This window comes from Nanorana parkeri, unplaced genomic scaffold (assembly GCF_000935625.1).
Source record: "Nanorana parkeri isolate BGI_ZX_2015 unplaced genomic scaffold, ASM93562v1 scaffold2697, whole genome shotgun sequence".
Lineage (NCBI taxonomy): Eukaryota > Metazoa > Chordata > Amphibia > Anura > Dicroglossidae > Nanorana > Nanorana parkeri.
This window is the reverse complement of record NW_017308965.1, coordinates 28919-48565: the sequence shown is the minus strand read 5'-3', so window position 1 is coordinate 48565 and position 19647 is coordinate 28919.

Sequence of the window (19647 nt, the reverse complement as noted above, 5' to 3'; positions counted from 1 at the left end):
CAAACAGAAAACACTTAGGAAACAGGCGAAGACAGAAGACCAGCCAGAAGAGGTAAGGGTAAATAATAAATTAAAATAATTATTATTTGTAGCCTAATGTTGTGTAAACTACTGTTGCAGCAATGCACAATGGCACCCTCTATATAGGACTACAAATCTCAGCAGTACTTTATACAGAAATTATATTGTTATATAAAGTATTGCTGGGATGTGTAGTCCTCTATAGCCTGTGCCATTCTGCATTGCTGTAAATATTAGGGTTGCACCGATATATCAGCCGCCAAAAGATATCGGCCGGAAATGTCACTTTTGGCTAAATGCCCAAAGTACCATTTTTCTGCTGATACAGCGACGCATCCGTGCTTTCTTTCTGGCAGCCAGCCGAGCGCTGCGGGAGGAGAGCGCTGTGTTTGTGGGTTTTTTTGGGGGGTGGTTCAAAAAAAAATCTTGCACCAGGGCCCTTTGTTCCTTAGGTCCGCCACTGTGTGGGAGGAAGCCGCAGTACCTAGAGGAAACCCACGCAAGCACAGGGAGAACATGCAAACTCCTTTGCACATTAAATGTCTGCCCCGGGCGCCCAGAACTCTGGTTACGCCACTGCACATAGTGATCTGTCCGGCAAGGCAGAAGCACTAACCACTACGCCACTCTGTATACTCTACATAGGTTTGAGTCAAATACTGTTTGAGATTTGTGGTCCCAGCAAATTTAAGTGCAGATTTGCCCGGTAGAATTATTTTAAACCATAATACACATAATACACTGCATTGCCTTTAACCACTTGCTGACCAGGGTGTTTACACCCCCTTCCTGTCCAGGCCATTTTTCAGTGTTCAGCGATTCGGTACTTTGACTGATGTTTATTCGGTCAGACTACGCTGTACTGAAATACATTTTATACCATTTTTTTGGGACAGATATAGCTTTCTTTTGGTGGTATTTATTTACCACTGTGGTTTTTATTTTTTACTATATAATGAAAACAGTACCGAAAATTTTAAGAAAAACCTGTTTTCCCTATGTTATGTTATAAAACATTGATTAGTACCCACATTTTTGGTAAAATATAAAAGATGGGGTCACGTCGGTTAAATAGACACCAAACATGTCAAGCTTTAAAATTGCACCTGCCCGCAAAATCGCAAAAAGCTACCCAAAATTGTCCATAGTCGACGCTTTAAAAGCTTTTACCGCTCATCAGTTTAGCGTTATCAGTAATTGATGGCCCTAGAATTATTGCTCTCACTGCGACGTTCGTGGCAATATGTAACATGTGCGCAATGGATGCAATCATCGTTTTCGCACGTAGGCGCATCAACGCATGTTTGCATGTGTATGTGGGGGGTGGAGGACTTTACTTTTTTTTTATTGTTTTTATATGTGACTTCTAATTTTTACATTTTTTTTGTAACTAATTTTTTTTAAATCTTTTTTTTCACTTAACTTTATTGCTACCACATAGTGAACTAACAAGCCCCCTATGTGATAGCCAATTTGCAGTTACAGGTCCCTTTTATGAAGTTTAAAGACCCCTAATGTCACCTAGGGACCCCCAGAAAAGCTGATGAAGCAGAGAAATGACGGTGGGAAATGACATTTAAAAACAGCCTCTATTGGTGAGCTTTCCAGCCATTTACTTACAATCCGGTGGACAGCAAGAGGTTAAAGAAGGAGGCGGGCACAAAGCAGTCATAGCGGAAGTCAATTGGAAGTTGTGGCGGGGTACAGCTCATTTCCATCCTGTCTCTCTATCTTACCTGTATATTAACACTTTAACTCCCTAAACTGCTGTTTAGCCCCTTTGTTTCCATAATCCCACTATATGTGTCCTGCACATGAACCCCTTCACCTCCCCCTCCCTCTGTGTATAACCTATCCATTAATGATGAGCTGTATATAGTTCACCACCGCCAAGCTCCATGTTTTAATCCTGATTGTTAGCTCTTTGAGAAATCAATTCCTTTGCTGCCTTTTTTTGCTGGTGTAATGAGCAGAGTCTAGTAAATGTCCTGGTGAATTGTAAGCCCTTGTTCACATCTTCATGGTGAGGGAGCATGTTTGATGCCAATTGCAATCGCATATTGGAATGTTAGTTGCACTGCAGTGCCATCATTTTATGGCACCCCAACACACCTTATATTGTTTCCACTAGGAGCATAATTCCAGTTGATTTCTTGAATTCCAATGAAGTACTCCCTGTCTTTGCCAACAACACATACAACAAACAATACACAGAGTAGGTGTACTGTGAAGAGCTTCATTGTACCAGTGTAATGAGCAGAGCTCAGTGACTGAACCTCAGCATTTATAAAGCATAGAGCTACCTAAAACATTGGCTTCACTCTGGAATTTTCCTATCAAAGTCCTATTTGCTGATCAGAGCAAACACATATGCCAGTAAAATCATTTTGCAAGTCTATATTATGCAATGTTCTATTAAAAATTGTTCATATTTTTAATAGAACAATTGTTCAATATACAAGCATTTTACAGATAGTACACTTAGTCCTCGTGAATTTTAAACTGAGAAAAAGGATGATTTAAGAGAAGAATTTGATGTACTTATTATTTATTACAGGTATTTATATAGCACCAACAATTTATGCAGCACTTTACATAGTTGCACATTCACATCAGTCCCTGTCCTCAAGGAGCTCACAATCTAAGATCCCCATCTCACAAACATACAGGGCCAACTAACCTACCAGCATCTCTTTGGAGTGTGGGCGGAAACCAGAGAACCTGGAGAAAACCCACATAAGCACAGGGAGAACATGCAAACTCGTTTGCAGATAGTGATCTGGCCAGTATTCAAACCAGGGACCCCCAGTGCTGTAAGGCAGAAGAATTAACCACTACGCCACTGTGTATACTCTACATAGGTTTGAGGCAAGTACTGCGGGTTTGAGATTTGTGGTCCCAGCCAATTTAAGTGCAGATTTGCCCTGTAGAATTATTTTAAACCATAATACACTGCATGGCCTTTACCCCCTTCCTGACCAGGGTGTTTATACCCCCTTCCTGTCCAGGCCATTTTTCAGTGTTCAGTGATGCGGTAGTTTGACTGACGTTTATTCCCTCAGGCAACGCTTTACTGAAATTAATTTTATACCATTTTGTGGGGACAGATAGAGCTTTCTTTTGGTGGTATTTAATTACCACTGGGGTTTTTATTTTTTACTATATAATGAAAAAAGTACAGAAAATTAAAAAAAAAACTGTTTTCCCTATGTTATGTTATAAAACATTGATTAGTACCCACATTTTTGGTAAAATATAAAATACGGGGTCACGTCGGTTAAATAGACACCAAACATTTCAAGCCTTAAAATTGCAGCTGCCCGCGAAATCGCAAAAAACTACCCAAAATTGTCCATAGTCGGTAACTGTTCGCTCACCTCCCGATCTACTGAGCCGACCTGTGACAGTCTCATTGTCACAGGTCGGCTAGAACTATGAGGTGAGTGAAAAGCACTCACCTCATAGTTCTCCTTTAATGTACAGAGCCTATCAGAGTGGATCTGTACCTTGTTATTGCCCTGATGACCAATTACAGCAATCACAAATGTAAAATGTTTATATTTGGGAGCCCTTCCTTTTTTTCTCACAGAGGAAGAGGAGCAGGTAGGATTTTTCACCCCCTTCCTCCACTGTACATCACATTTCCATCCTGTCTCTCTATCTGACCTGTATATTAACACTTTAACTCCCTATACTGCAGTTTAGCCCCTTAATTTCCATAATCCCACTAAATGTGTCCTGCACATGAACCCCTTCATCTCTCCCCCCCCCTCTGTGTATAACCTATCCATTAATGATAAGCTGTATATAGTTCACCACCGCCAAGCTCCATGTTTTAATGCTAATTGCTAGCTCTTTGAGAAATCAATCCCTTTGCTGCCTTTTTTTTGCTGTTGTAATGAGCAGAGCCTAGTAAATGTCCTGGTGAATTGTAAGCCCTCGTTCACATCTCCATGGTGAGGGAGCATGTTTGATGCCAATTGCAATCGCATATTGGAATGTTAGTTGCACTGCAGTGCCATCATTTTATGGCACCCCAACACACCTAGCAATTGCCGGTGAGCTGCATCGTACTACATCACATGGTAACCTATTACCATGAGTGGTAGTGCAATGCGATAAAAAAAAAAAAAGGTAATAGTATACGAACAGACCGCACTATCCAGAGAATTCCAAATGTGAATTTCAATAAAGTCTGAAGTATTGGAATTCTCTGGATAGTGCGGTCTGTTCATATACTACTACATTTCAAGGTAGAGACACACTTATTAGACCAGCACCTGGTGAGTCCTGATGGCGGCTAAGGAATTGGAGCGGTGAGATTTCATTGGGCTCTACATTTTATAAAAATGTGCTTGAGTGCTTTTTACCTGTTGTAGACAGCCTATACAAATGAATGGGCTTCCCTACCACAATGCAACACAACACATCCTGCAGCGCACCTGCAATGCAGCCTCGCAGGTGTGTGAACAGGGGCTAAGCTGTTGTAAGAGCACATTTTTGAGGTACTTAATTATGTACTTAATATTTTACAAACTCCGTACTAATGTGAGTTTATGAATGTATTCATGTGCACTTTACGTCAATCAATTAAACTGTCCCAGGTGTGTAAGATTAGTTGATAGAAATATTTATTGAACATGTTCCTATATGTTATTTTGTGTGTGGATCTACAATAACATTTATGTTTATATTTTTTCAATCCGCCATAATTGAGTATGCGTTTCTCTACAGTCATCTGTGTTGCAAGTGTCAACATTTCCAAGAAATCATGTTGGCAAATGTATCAAAAAAAGAAACAAAATTCAGTAACCAAAGTGGAAGATGGAGTGAAAAACTAGTAAAAAAAATAAGCATTCTATAGCAATGACACATGGACAATGAACGAATTATAAATTGTCTAAAATTGTCATGAAAAAATAAAAATCAGGTGTGAGTCAAATCTTTCACTCTTCCTGATATGTTCAAAAATCACATTGTGCTCATTATTACTCCCTACATGGTGAAAATGGCCTGATTACCCCAAACAAAGCTTGAAACTGGGAGCACTGTTTGCCGTTGTCGCTCATTTAAGGCCAGCCTAACAAACTTTTTTTTGCTAAGATAAAAAGCAACATACGGTACATTGTATCCAGTCAGAATTTAATCACACTTGCCCCCACATAATCCTCCGCAAAATCCATTACCAGACCCTTATCCGAGTAGCTGCCTGGCAGGGACCATACTTGGGAATCTCCAGCCCCAGAGTACATCCCCATACAAGTCTATGAGGACCCTCTGCACTGGCACAGACAGCAATGAAGAAGACTTTAGTTGGAGATCCAGTAAAAAGAGTGGAAAGGGCTAGGGGAAGAAAATGATGGTATTTAATAAACATACAGTTGCTCTGCTTCAAACCTTCCCATCTATCATTGTTACAATTTCCTGACTTTCTCTATTACTTTAAGGGCTTTTGGGATATATCCCTTACCATTCCATTACACTGATATATGCTGGTTTGGAATTCCCTATAGTGATGATTAAACAAAAGTGGTGAGTAAAACAAAACTTTAGAATTCAGATCTTCAAATTCTTTTCATTATTTTATTCAGAACATTTATTCTTGGCAAATACATTATGACCCAGTTAGCAAATACAATGTGACCTAGAGGTTGTGCTTGTTAATCATTGAGACATGCTTTGCAAGGTACTTTCCATTATTTGACAATATGTGACCCCAGCAAGAGAAAGCAAACAAATCATAAAACAACAATGCTTTTGTCTGTACAATGAACAAAGATTGCTGGGATCACTGCAGCTCACAATCTTTCTTTAAAATTTGTTGAATAAAACATATAATTCTGCTCTGGGGTTAAATCAATGCATATTGATGCGGCAGACTACAGTAATATATTAACTATTCCTTTTCCATCTACTGTTATATCCATTGCAATTCTTTACACGGAACTCCAGCAAAAACAGTTTTTTGTTTTGGATAAAATGAAAAATGGTTAAAACTAGGGATGGGTTCAGGTTTGGAATTAACTCGGTCTACCTGAACTCCTTTGCACATGGAAGTACCATGGGCCACCTGCCCAATCAGCTGCAGACCAGGGCTTTCCCCACCCCACAGCTGTGCATAAACAAATGGGTGGGATTCCTGTGCTGATGTCATTGATCTTATATGGCTATGTGGCCATATTAGGTCAATGATGTTAATGCATCCTGCCACTTTGCTAACATACAGCTACGGGTGGGAAATTCCCCAGTGGCAGAGGAAGGAGCTTCCTTCCATGCTCTGTCAGTAATTCCATTAAAGAGATTAACTTACTCTTGTGCCACATGGATTGGAAATTAGATGTGCTACATAAATACTGGAGTAATATCTGTTTATAGAATGACAATCTCTAATTAGAGACAATAATAGTGCAATCTTTTGTTTTGTAGTAAGCAAAAGAAATTGCACATGACAATAGGATAACATCTTTAACTATGTAAATGGCATTGATTGTGTGACAGTTTGTTTTGTTAGGCAATCTGTTGGATGAATTACTTCCAGAGCAGGTGATAGCGTGTACGTCACATTATTGTTTCCATGTAAATGTCCTGTATATTCAGTGATACACAGAAGTTGCACAGAGGTTAAAGTTTAGGAGGGAGGGGCAGTTCAGTTTAGGAGGGAGGGGCAGTTGTCTTAAATGGGGAAATAAAAAAAAAAATTACAGAGAGCATTTATTAAAAACTATAAGGAAGAAAAAAAATATTATAATATTGAGAATGAAAATAGTGTTATTTAAATGAATAAGGACAGAAATGTATGGTACTGTAAAAGAAAACAAATACTTTGGAGTTAGTTGTATCATCAAGATATATGTAATACAATGAAATACAAGCCAGAGGCTTTCACTGCATCTGAGCAATCTTCCATCTTTTTGGAAATCATTCCATCTGCATCAAACTGAACTCCATGTGATGTACAAGATAAGCAGCAACTGGTTAAATTGCTCAGCTATATCAGAAAAAATACTAGTACATTATCCTGTATAAGTATTACATGGAATCAACCACGAGAGGGAGTAACAACAATGCATATCCTTAGTGTACATTATAAACACACTAACTGGCACTGCATTACAACTTGCACTTCCATATTATAAAGAAACGTTTTCAAATTAAAGTAGTGTGTCTGGAATTAAAGAATAACAGGATTCATCTGTTTGTCAATTCATATTTCATATGTTGTCAGGCTGCAAAAGAAAAAAAAATAATATTAATGTGTGTGTGTAAATGTAAGTTTCTCTATGTGCCTCTAACAAATCATGAAAATAATCATCATATAAATAACAAATCAACAAATCAAATCCTTAATAATAACAAATAATAATATATCACTTTAGTGTAATATTAATATAAATTAGGGCTGTGGAAATTAAAGATTAATTTCTCGATTAATCGTTAAACTTTTTGATCGATTAAAATAATTTTGATCGCTAATGAAAACACTCACCTCTCCGCCGGCTTCCGGGAGTTCCGTCGGCGATCCAGTGACGTCACGGACATCGACGTCACCGGACTCCTCCCCCCTTCCTCAAGTGGCTCCGTCGGCTAACGAAGGGAAGGGGGGAGGCGTCCGTTGACGTCGATGTCCGTGGCGGCTAACAAAGGGAAGGGGGGAGGAGTCCGGTGACGTCGATGTCTGTGATGTCACCGGACTCATCCCCCCTTCATTAGCTGACGGAGCCACTTGGGCCGTTGAGTTTGCCCAAGAAACTTTCTGCATGAGCACCAGCCAAGGCATTGGCCTATACACATACAGCACAGCAATGAAGTAATAGAATGAACTAGGATCACACTAATCCAGCACGTTATTATTCTGAGTTGCCCCACTCAAGCGGCGGCCATATTGAGTGGGGCAACTCAGAATAATAACGTGCTGGATTAGTGTGATCCTAGTTCATTCTATTACTTCATTGCTGTGCTGTATGCGTATAGGCCAATGTAGTTGGATCTGTATGTGCGTTATAATTAATCAAAATTAATCGATTAATCGATTAAAAAAATTTTGATTAATCGAACACGAAAATTTTAATCATTACCAGCCCTAATATAAATGAAAAGCGAAAAAGAAAAAAATATACCTAGCTTAGAAAGTAACTGACTATATAAGTATACAATCTAAGAAATCACAATCTGAAACTATACAAAGCTAATTTCTTTCCCCCTTTAATTACAAAAATATATGTAAAATAAATAACTGTACAGAGTAAGTGCATGCAAACATACTAAAACCATGAAACTGTTGCCATTCCTGGACTCCATAAATTATTATACATGCTACCAAAGTACTACCAATAATGTAAATGTATTTGTCATGATGTATTGACAGTCAAACAATAAGAAGGTAACAAAATTCACACATCATAGCCACTTTATTTGTGTCTGTGAAGGTTCTCATTCATCCAGGTCATGGTATATCTGAATTGAGAAAGCCATTCTGAATTGAGAAAGCTAGTTGGATAACCAATAAAACGTCTTCAAGTCCAGTTGCCTTGACTTATTTCTTACAGATACACTTTGTTTGTGTTCATTTCTAATAAATATCCATTATAGATTGTGAAAAAAACATCCTGGGTGAAAAGCATGCTACATACAGTATGTGCCCAGAAGAAATCTGTTCCCCTACCATTTTCTTACCTTTTGAACAAAATTATACTCACCTGAGTTCCCCCATCCAGATCCCTCACCGTTTCTGTTTTTGCTGTCAAGGACGGCTAATACAACGCTGCACCATAATCCTCGCTGGCTGCCCCCACCCTCCCTCGGACTGATGTCTGCAGTCCTCTGCATCCTGAGAGGACACCTATGGTGGACAGCCAATGGGAATTATCCATGTCACACAGGCAGAGACATGGACACCCAGAAGAAGGATCCAGCATGATCATGAATTAAGGTTAACATTTTTTTTTACAACCTAGCAATTAGCAGGGGGTGAGGGATAGAAGGTTTTTTTATTTTTATCCTGAAGTTGAGCTTTAAAATATACATTGAATTAGTGAGCATCTTGTATAATATCTGTTTCTTTAGTTTAGGATATAAGTGGGATCCTCTCTATATATACAGTATATTGATATTGGTAAATAAATATTGTTGCCATTTACCTGTATTAGGATCCTGTGAGACCCACAAAATGCATCTTTTAGATCACATATTGCATTACAGAAGCAAATAATTACTTGTAAAGCACTGAGAACAATTTGGATGGAGAATAAGATGAGGTTCCATTCTACCACATTGCCAGGTTCTATACACTGTGACCACGTGGAAGAATCTTAAAGATACCTATAAAAAACACAAAGAACCAGGAAGATTACATTATGATAATAAATGTGTGTGTGCAACCATATTTATTGTCTTCAGAGCATGCAGTAGAGGGTTTATGTCCTCCATTGTATCATCACCTAAGACTACTAAGATCTGGCCATTTCCACTAGCAAATGTGGTCGGCCCACTCAAGGATGCCTGGACCAGATTTGTAAAAAGGCCATATGGGCAACAGAGACAGGCAGAAAAACTTTGGCAGGGGGTTGAATGGTGCTCCGTGTTTCATTATCTGAACAAATTTAACTCTTTTGCAAGCATTTAAGTGTAACACAAATCAATTAAAATAATGTACTCTATGCTATTTTCTACCGTTTTCTGGACACTGTACGAATGTATGTTTTCATAAGTAAGTTAACATTGCATGAATGGGGGGAACACTATTTAAAGATTGGCCCTGGGGGTCATACAAGGAAAAAACAAGTACTGTTAGTAAACTGGTAAGGAGTAGTGAGCACCGAGATGAGAAGAGAAATGACAAGGTACTCTTGTGTGTCTTCTTAATTTTAGAGGGACACCATCAGTATGTTTCTTCTTTGTCAGGACAACTGTTGTTTTACAGTAGTAAATGTTTTTATACTTTTGTATGTATGAAAATAATGCCGTATCCCCCTGGAGTGCTGATAAATGGGTACTCCCATCCAGTTATTGTCTTGCAGTATGGACCTTGTGCTATGGCCAGTGCGGAGATGATCAAAGTATACGCTGAAAACAACACACGCAGGGCAGCAAATGTCATGGATCCCAGCTTCTGAAACACAACAATACAGTAGAGTTTAAAGTAACTGTTTGACTTCAACAGAACATCTATATATATTTAACTGGAGGATTCTCAAACATAGAAAAAGAAAAAGAATATGGTGTTGCAGTACATTTTCTAGGCCAAGGCTTTTTGTGTAGAGCTTTATGGTTGTCTCTCTTTTCAATGGCCCAATAGTCCTACTTCATTTCCTCTGTTACATGCATCAGCTGCCCTCTGTAAAAGGAAAACTATGCTATTAACAATGTTTCCTCAATGACAAAGTTGGTTACTAAGTTGTACTCTAAAGCTTGTTATAGTTTTAGGGCCCATTAAGACTATGTGTTGCATTAATGCACCTGTGTTAACACAATGTTTTCTCAGTGTGATTTGGTTTCCGGTCCAGATGTTGATTTTCGGAATGGATCTATAGGGAGAGTCATCTGTTAAGATCCACAGAAGTGACTCATTTTGTAATTCATTTAGCTACATTTACTTTGGTCATGGGATCAATGTTGGTGTGAGCCTGTGATTTCAAAGTTTTAATAAGCGCAGCATGACACATTTTGCCCTTTCATGCAATCAATAGTTGTGCCATGATATGCGTCTGTGTTTTGCTTTGTGGAACAAACTGCAGATTCTGTAATAAATATAAGTCTATGTGCACAGTATAGTGTTAACCCAAAAGCCTAACTATAACTTAAAGCCTTTCTTTGGGGGGAAAAACTACCCTTGTAGTGGGACTACCCCGGCACTGTAAGGGTTAACTGCTTATTAATGTCTATGGGACCTGTGTAAAGGACATTTACTTACCTGATCTGCCCTCCTCCTGCACCCCTCTCCCCTACTCTCTGGCTTATGGACTGTCCCTCGGTGTCCTGACGTATAATGCAGGGCTTTGGGTCCTGCATTAGATGTGATAACATTAGTGGGCTCCCAACTAGAAATTGTTTCTTGAATGGCCCTTATGTTTTTAAGCGTCTTAAAGGGATTATATAATCTTCATCAAATCATGTCCAGTTGAATGAAAACTTGTGACTTTAATTATATAGCGTAAAGTCAATAGCATGCAATGATATAGCACAAATATATAAACAAATGGATAATATAAATGGATAATTAATATATAGTTCAAAGTTAATGTAGAGTTAGTGATCCCTGAGGTCACCTCGTGTAAAGTCTTGTAAGTGTTTCTGGCTTGGTAAGATTCAAGACAAAAATAGTCTTCAACAGCCGTAATAGCAAAGTCTTCTTATTCTTGTGATGTGAATGTCGTATGTAGCGCGACGATGTAATGTGTGCTTCCTTAAAGGTTCCCTCTCCTTATATTCATATTCTTACTTTAAAATAACTAGAAGCTAACCTTATAAAGTCATATATCTTGAAGTTCTATTCTCACTATACATTGACGTAAGGAGGTTCTATACTCTCAATATGGCTTTATCAAACTACTAAGTCATGTAAATGTCTACTTGACATACTTCAACCTATTTTAAAAAGCACAAATCTACTCTTTAGACATTCGTAACAGCTGTTCACACTAATATACTCTCATGTTCTGACATCAGATTTCAAGGACAAAAAGAAAAATGGATGTCTGTCTATTCCAAAGTACGAGGTCATATATGTTAAATCATGGGCCCATTCTTTTATTCCTCTAATGCCAAATCATATCTGAATCTAAGTATTTTTCAGGATTCAGCATTGCAGCTGATGCCTGCACCTACCAATCCCACTGGACAACCCATTGAAAGTGTTAAGGTCTCTTCTGCGGTGAAGAATATAGAAAACTTGAACCCCTCATGTCACGTGACCACAGATTAAGGCAAGTAATTCATGATTATTTGCACCTCACCTGGTAACATACTTAAATTTAGCTCCAATCCATCAATGCTTGACTCCACACAGCATATTCAAGGAAGGTTTTGGAGGGAGTCGTAGCTTGATGAGTGACTCAAGTATGCTGTGAGTGAAGAGCTGCATCCATGAAGGAGAGGACATGGGAAAGTGCAGTGCTATATAAACTATGGATATTTTCAGCACATGCATCTTGTGTGTTTCATGCTTTTTTTTTTTAAAGCACCAATTGTTTATATAACCGTAAAGAACAATTCAAACAGGCATGGTTTTATTGGCATGATTACATCCTCACTCAGGAATATGATAAGCTTCTGCAAGAACCTATCACCTGCAGGGCCGCCATCAGGGGGCAGGCCAGTACCATTGTAAGGGGCCCCGGCGGGGGGCCCGGCCTCCATGCTATAATTTTTTCTGATCGAATTAAAGGAAGTTGCATTTGCCTGGTCCCGGCCCCCCCGCGCTAGTGGTATCTTCCTCTGAAATGCTTACAGGGGCGGAGCTTAATGTCCCGGGCAGAAGCGCCAGAGATGGAGGATGAAGAGCATATCTGCTGCCGCCTGCCTGGAGGGGAAAGGTAAGCGTTTCCCAGCCCTGCAGACAGAGGCCCCAGGGATGGTGGGGGGTTGTGACAGAGACTGGGGGGGAGAGAGAGACAGATCGACCGACGCTGACAGCTTCTTAGCGTCGGTCGGTCTCTCTCTTTCATGCTTCCCTCCCTCCTCTCAGCATCGTCGGTCTTTTTATTTCATACATGCAATTATAGAAATATTACCTTTACAATACTTGGTGATTAGGTGTCTAGTTGATAAAGCTGCAGCTCATTAACCCAAACTAAGAAGTCTATTACATACATAGTTTAATAGATACTGTAGTGGGGATTAAAAAAGACTGGTGCATGCTGAAAAATCTGCCAGTTTTTATATGCCTACTTAAGTATTGCTTCCTGCGAAAATTCAATAGAAGTGGTGCATGCCAATTCATGAATTTGTTGCATAGTTTTGATGGCGCGCCAGTTTTGAGTATGCTTACTCTGACATGCGCCACAATTTTGGCACAAATCTGAGGTAATGTTCCAATAGGCTCATCCTAAACTTTCTCCAGCTCCTTCTTCTTTTTTTTTGCATTGCTGGTCCATACACACTCCCCTCTGCTTCCTTGCTGCAGTGCTGATCATCTATGTCGCCCATCCTCGCTGCAATATTTACACCACTCTGGTCTTGGTGTACATTTTTGTGTTTTTAAATTAGAACATTGGCACAAGAACTGTAGTATTTTGGTGCATATGATCAGACATTTATAGAAACTATTGCATAACACTTCTAATGTGATTTGGCGCATCCAGTGCAATACCACATACAACTTATCTTATAACATTTATTTGGCGCACAGAAAACACGCCAATATTTACACCACAAAACGGATTTATTTCCTCTTGTTTATAGATGGGTGTGCAGCGCTCGGGGTCACCAATGGGTGAGCTATCAAAAAGTGTTACCAAAAGAACGTGTAATCAAAAAAATATAATGGTGTTTACAATCGTTATTAACAGTGAAATAATAAATAAATACCAAATTTCACTTCGTGCAAAAGTGTAATAAATTATGCCTTATTATGAAATTCCTTGTTGCAATCAAAACGTGCATCAAATACAAAGGTTATCAATAAAAGTGATGAACATCAAATCAGCTCAAGGTCATCTATAAAAGTGATGAATCACCAAGTGAGTCCAAACTGTTATAAAGTCCAAAATATATAATATATTGATGATGAAACAAAGCTTCAAACAAGAGCTTAATCTTTCTCCCACACCATGTGTCCACGACAAAACTCCCCTCTGGGATGCGCACTCACCAGACCCTCAGTGTTTGTAGGCAAAAGAGATGAGAAGCCGATAAGTAGTCCCAGTAGCCGTCTCATCAGCGTCACATGATCGGTATTTTAGCAAAAATAAAAATAAAAACTCCTCATAGTGTAGTCGACATAAACATTTATTTGAAAAACAGTAATCACTTACAGTTAAAAACGAATAGATCGGCCGCTCACAGGCAGCGTGTGGATAACCTGTACTTCCTGGTTGTTCGTGGTATTGAGAAGTGTAGCCCCGCCCCGCATTACCCCGAGCGCTGCACACCCATCTATATACAATTTGACCTCAGTTTCCCGAGCGCAGCAGTTTTTATTATTATTTATAATATTTTTTTAATTTTACTTATATTCATAAGCGTGGATTATACATATTTTATTTCCTCTTGTTAAATTCCCCCGTGTGTGTGTGTATACTAAGAAAAAATTAAATAATTTGCGTTTGTAGAGAAATTCCTGCAGCCATTTTGGAGTGATCAGCCCATGGGTATCAAAGATGGTGTCCTGTGGGCCTTCATCATGTGATCAGTGCAGAGATTTGATAAAGTTACAGGTATGTATTTTGTGTCTTTGCTTTCATAGGTAGTGTACATTTTGTTACCACCTGTACCTGCTACAGACGTTGGAATTAATAGAAAAGGCAATTTGCAGTCCAGAGGAAGGAATGTTATGATTATTTGGTGCTGATGGGTAGTCGGGCCAATGTTAGTGCCCTTACTTTTTTTTCTCACCTAAACTAAACATAATTGATAAAAGGAACAATCAACCTCCCTGGCCAATTAGTATGGTTGATTGGGGTGCAAAGTTCACTTTCTACTGGTGTGTTTACACACCTATCGCTTTTGTTCCCTAAGCAATGCAGACCTGTGACCTGGACACCAGATAGGAGTCTTACACGAATGGAGCATATCCACAGTCCATTTTGTGGCATCTGTTAAAGATACACTTTGTTCAGTAGGATATTCATATAAATATTTTTTTTATTTGACATGTGACTAACCTAATTATTAGCTCTAATTTTCATTTGCTTTCATCTTGTGCTGCTTATTGTCCTTATAACTATTTCTGCATAGTTGCTCATGTCCTCATTTTCTGATTGACCCTGAATCTGAGATTACAATATTCTGGTTTAAAGAAGTTCTAAAGTCCCAGCATATCCTATCCTGTGATCGCATCAGCAATGTATTCGGAATACATACTAGAGTTGTTTTTGATAATCCAATCAAAGCTTACAGTAGTGAGTGCTGTCTTTCCATCACTTTCATCAACTTCCTGGATTCCCTATGTGCTTTGTGTCTCTGTTTCCCTGCTGAATGATTTGATACAACCTGGATTTCTCAATATTACATATCCCATCATGTATTGCTTCCAGCAAACCATGATGAGGTTACATTGTGGGAAGTTCAGATGTTGAGTTGAAGTTCAGACGGCAGGCTTAGTTAGAGTTGTCACAGAAAAAAGTGCATATTTACAGGGCTGAGTGCATTTGTGTCAGTGCATTGGGGAAGTCCATCCTATGGACATCTTCAATAAGGAAGTTTACAAACTTCTAGATCAATATGGTTATTAGGATTCAGATAGAAATTACGGAAATTCAGCATAGAAATACATATTTATTTTACATTTTTGACAAAAGATATCCTTTAAATACTATGGTTTAAAGCTTGCTGCAGCCTTGTCCAAACAGAATTGAATTCAAACAATGTGACCGGTAACTGTAGGAGTAATGGGAGAGGTTTGCTAAATCTAATACAAAAGTTAGAGGTTTTAATAATCCTGATCACATTGGTAGTTGACTATTAAACTTTACTTGTTGCTTCAAATTGCACTTCTAGTTTCAGTTATTCAGGTTTGATTGGGTTGACCCACTCCTAAATAATAGAAGTACAAATTATGGAAGGAGCAGACAATCAGAAGATCTGCTGTATTAATGTTCATCTCTGTACTCCGCATCAATAACAGCGCTAACAGGCTGGAACATTTCCAAGCTTACTGATACATGTCTCTCATTGAAGGTCCCGTAGCTGATACTTTGTACTTCATAGATAAACGGAATGATTTCTAATGCTGCTAAAACTAAACTCAGGGGTTAAATCTTAAAATGCATTCAAGTGCCTAAATGTATCTTTTTTGTGTATCACTCAGCTGTAAATCCTCAAATCATCTCTGAATTGGTGCTGACACTGTCCTGCCTTTTGGAGGGTGGCTACTGTTGTTCCCCATGATCCCTGTGTGTTGTAAAGTAGAAGTAGACATGGCTCCAAGCTTGCTCTGGTGATGGACTGCAATCTCAATACAGATTGGTAAACAAAATATGAGATTGTAGTCCATCAGGTGAGCTTGCTTCTGGTTTATGATGGCAATGGAACCACTTCTTTCTATAAAAGAAAATGTCCTCGGAGAAAACACATGCTGCTTTTTTTCAGTGGCCAGCAGTCTCTGAATTCGTTTTTTGCAAACCAGCAATGCATATACTGTATGTATGATGTGGCAGCAGACCACAGATTCAAAATCTGAACATTTTGGGGACAACATACACATGGGTTCCACCTGACTTAAAGTTAGCAGTTAATGAGCGTGTAATATTACAGTACAAACGTTTGAAAGAATTTAACGAATGAACCATGTTATAGCAATACATTTCCTTGTAAATAGCAGTTTATGGGGATACGTGTTAGTTCTGGTCAAGGTTCTAAAATAAGAAAAATGTACTCATCCAATCCTCGATCCTGCCTGGCTGCTAGACTGGTCCTTGTAGCCTCTCTTCCCCTCCACTCCAGCGGAGGAATGTCCCTCGGTGTCCTCACATCTAATACACTGTATTAGTTGTGATGACTTACAGATCATTAGACAGCCGGAGCAGAGGGGTAGAGAGGCTGCAGGGAACAGTCTAGAAGCTAGGCGGAACCAAGGATCGGATGAGTATATCTTTGTCATTTTAGAACCTTGACCAAAACAAACAGCCCCACTGCAAGGGTTAATTTGTCATTTTCCTGGAGGAATTTGGAGGAAAGGAAAATATATAATTTCCCTCAGCCACTTGCCACAAACACAGGGAGTATCCAGGAACTCATCTGTTTTTGGAGACAATGGCACCATGTGTATATGCCCACTACCAGGGCATGAGACATTAGAACCTCAACTACAGCTTCTGCCTCCTGTGTGCTACATCGTAAGTGTCATTTCACACACTGTTGTTATATACATTCTTTCAATCGTATATATGATGTGCTCAATGTAACCAGCATGCCATGCCGTGGTACTCAAAACAGGAAGTGGTTTGCTTCGGGAAACGAGACCCACACCACTGTCTGAATCTTCCATTGGGCCTACATGATCACACACCATGATGCTGGTCCTCCCAAGTGGCCAGACAATAGATGAGTACACTGTGTGAGCCACCAACATATGTATGCTGAAGAAAGTGGAGACCTAGGCTTTCAAATGCTAGTCTGCCGTGTAAATAAGACATTAAGCAAGAAATCATTTCTGTTTATATTTTTTAAGCATGTTTTATTTCACTATTATATAGTATGCAAATAATCATGTATTAAATCAATACTTCTTTATTAATATATCGCTAGATACAAAGCTCCAAAGCTGTTTAACTATAGGTTTAGATTTGCTAGACACAGTTGGATAGATGTTAATCATATTCTTAATTCTTGTTTTTCTCTGCACAGGGTCTCTGGTGGAACAAGCTACTACCTGAACTGTGTTCTCGCATTCGAAAAAATGGGAAAGATAATTACATTTTTAGAAGAGGCTTCCCTCTGGGACGACAGCCATGCAGACCAATTTAATGCAGTGTGCGGCGTGTGCGGCGTATGGTCTGAGCACTGACAGGCTGACCCCCCCAACCCTTCACCCCTTCAACCTCTGCAGAAATGCTGGCTGCACTCATACGTCTATTTCCCAAAGACAACCTCTGGATATGATGCTGAGCATGTGCACTCAACTTCTTTGGTCGACCATGGCGAGACCTGTTCTGAGTGGAACCTGTCCTGTGAAACGGTTGTATGGTCTTGGCCATCGTGCTGCAGCTCAGTTTCAGGGTCTTGGCAATCTACTTATAGCATAGGCCATCTTTATGTAGAGCAACAATTCTTTTTTTCAGATCCTCAGAGAGTTCTTTGCCATGAGGTGCCATGTTGAACTTCCAGTGACCAGCATGAGAGAGTGAGAGCGATAACACCAAATTTAACACACCTGCTCCCCATTCACACCTGAGACCTTGTAACACTAACAAGTCACATGACACCGGGAAGGGAAAATGGCCAATTGGGCCCAATTTGGAAATTTTCACTTAGGGGTGTACTCACTTTTGTTGCCAGCGGTTTAGACATTAATGGCTGTGTGTTGAGTTATTTTGAGGGGCAGCAAATGTACACTGATATACAAGCTGTACACTCACTACATTACATTGTACTTGTCAAAATGCCCCGATACATAGCGCCGAAGCTTGCGCTATGATTTTTTTTAACTTACTGGGAGAGCAACGGCGAGTCGGCGCTGGTACGGTGGGAGAAGCTCCAGGTGGAGTCCTGTTCTGTCGACACTGAGAACTCATCAACCGCGCGCACCTCTGACGTCGCATCCGGGAACTGCCAGTCGGTCAGCTTCACTGGTAGTTGAACTGGACAGGAGCTGTGTGTAGTTGGAGAAGTTAACGGCCGTGAGAAAGGGACGCAGGTGCAGTGTGGGGGGTGTAAGGCTCGGTGAGTGGCAACGCATGCGCGGAAGGTCCTTATGTGTAGCTGACCTACTGGCAGTACCCGGATGCGACGTCAGTTGTTCGCGAGGTCGATGAGTTCTCAGCGTCGACAGAACACTGGTGACTGTCCAGATGACCTGAGAGCATTCGCAGGCCAGCTAAATTAGGACCCCACCTGGAGCTCCTCCTACCGGACCAGCGCCGACTCGCCGCTGCTCTCCCGCACAGCGCGACCTCACCAGTGATGCAACTAACAGTGAGTGAGGGCCTGGGGTCCCTCATAACAATAATTTATTGTATTAGCAGGGGAAAATAGTAAATTATTGTCTGCAGTGTGTACTCTTATGTACTATGTACATAAGAGTACACACTGCAGCAATAGATTTACTATTATCCCCTGCTAATATGAATGGATTAAATGATCCATAGTACATAATAGTACATAACATGTAATTGTAATACTACGGATCATTTAACACATTCATGTTAGCCGAGGAAAATTGTAAATCTATTGCTGCAGTGTGTACGGTATATGTAGTACATATATACAGCACACACCTCCACTACAGCTATAGATTTACAATTCTCCCCTGCTAACATGAATAGGTTAAATCATGATCCATAGTACATAACATGTAGTTGTATTATGGATCATTTAACCTATTCATGTTAGCAGGGCAGAATTGTAACTCTATTACTGCAGTGTACTGGAAGTGTGTACCAGGTTAAATGATCCATAGTACACTGCAGTAATAGAGTTACATTTCTCACCTGCTAACATAAATAGGTTAAATGATCCCAGAGGCACATGCATGATCGGATTTGTAGTTTCACGACAGCTGTATGAAAGCAAATTCAAATATTTTATTGTTCTAAAACAGTCTTAAATTAAAGTTCTTCATAATCATAAAGAAATTGGCCTAAAATCATTAGTCTGCATTGTTTTTAAAGAAATGTCACCTGTCTCTTTAAGAAAAGTATTGGTAATTGGTATCGGCAAGTACATGAGGGGAGGTACTTGGACTTGGACTTGAAAAAGTGGTATTGGGACATCCCATATATATATACTGTATATATATATATCTATATATAT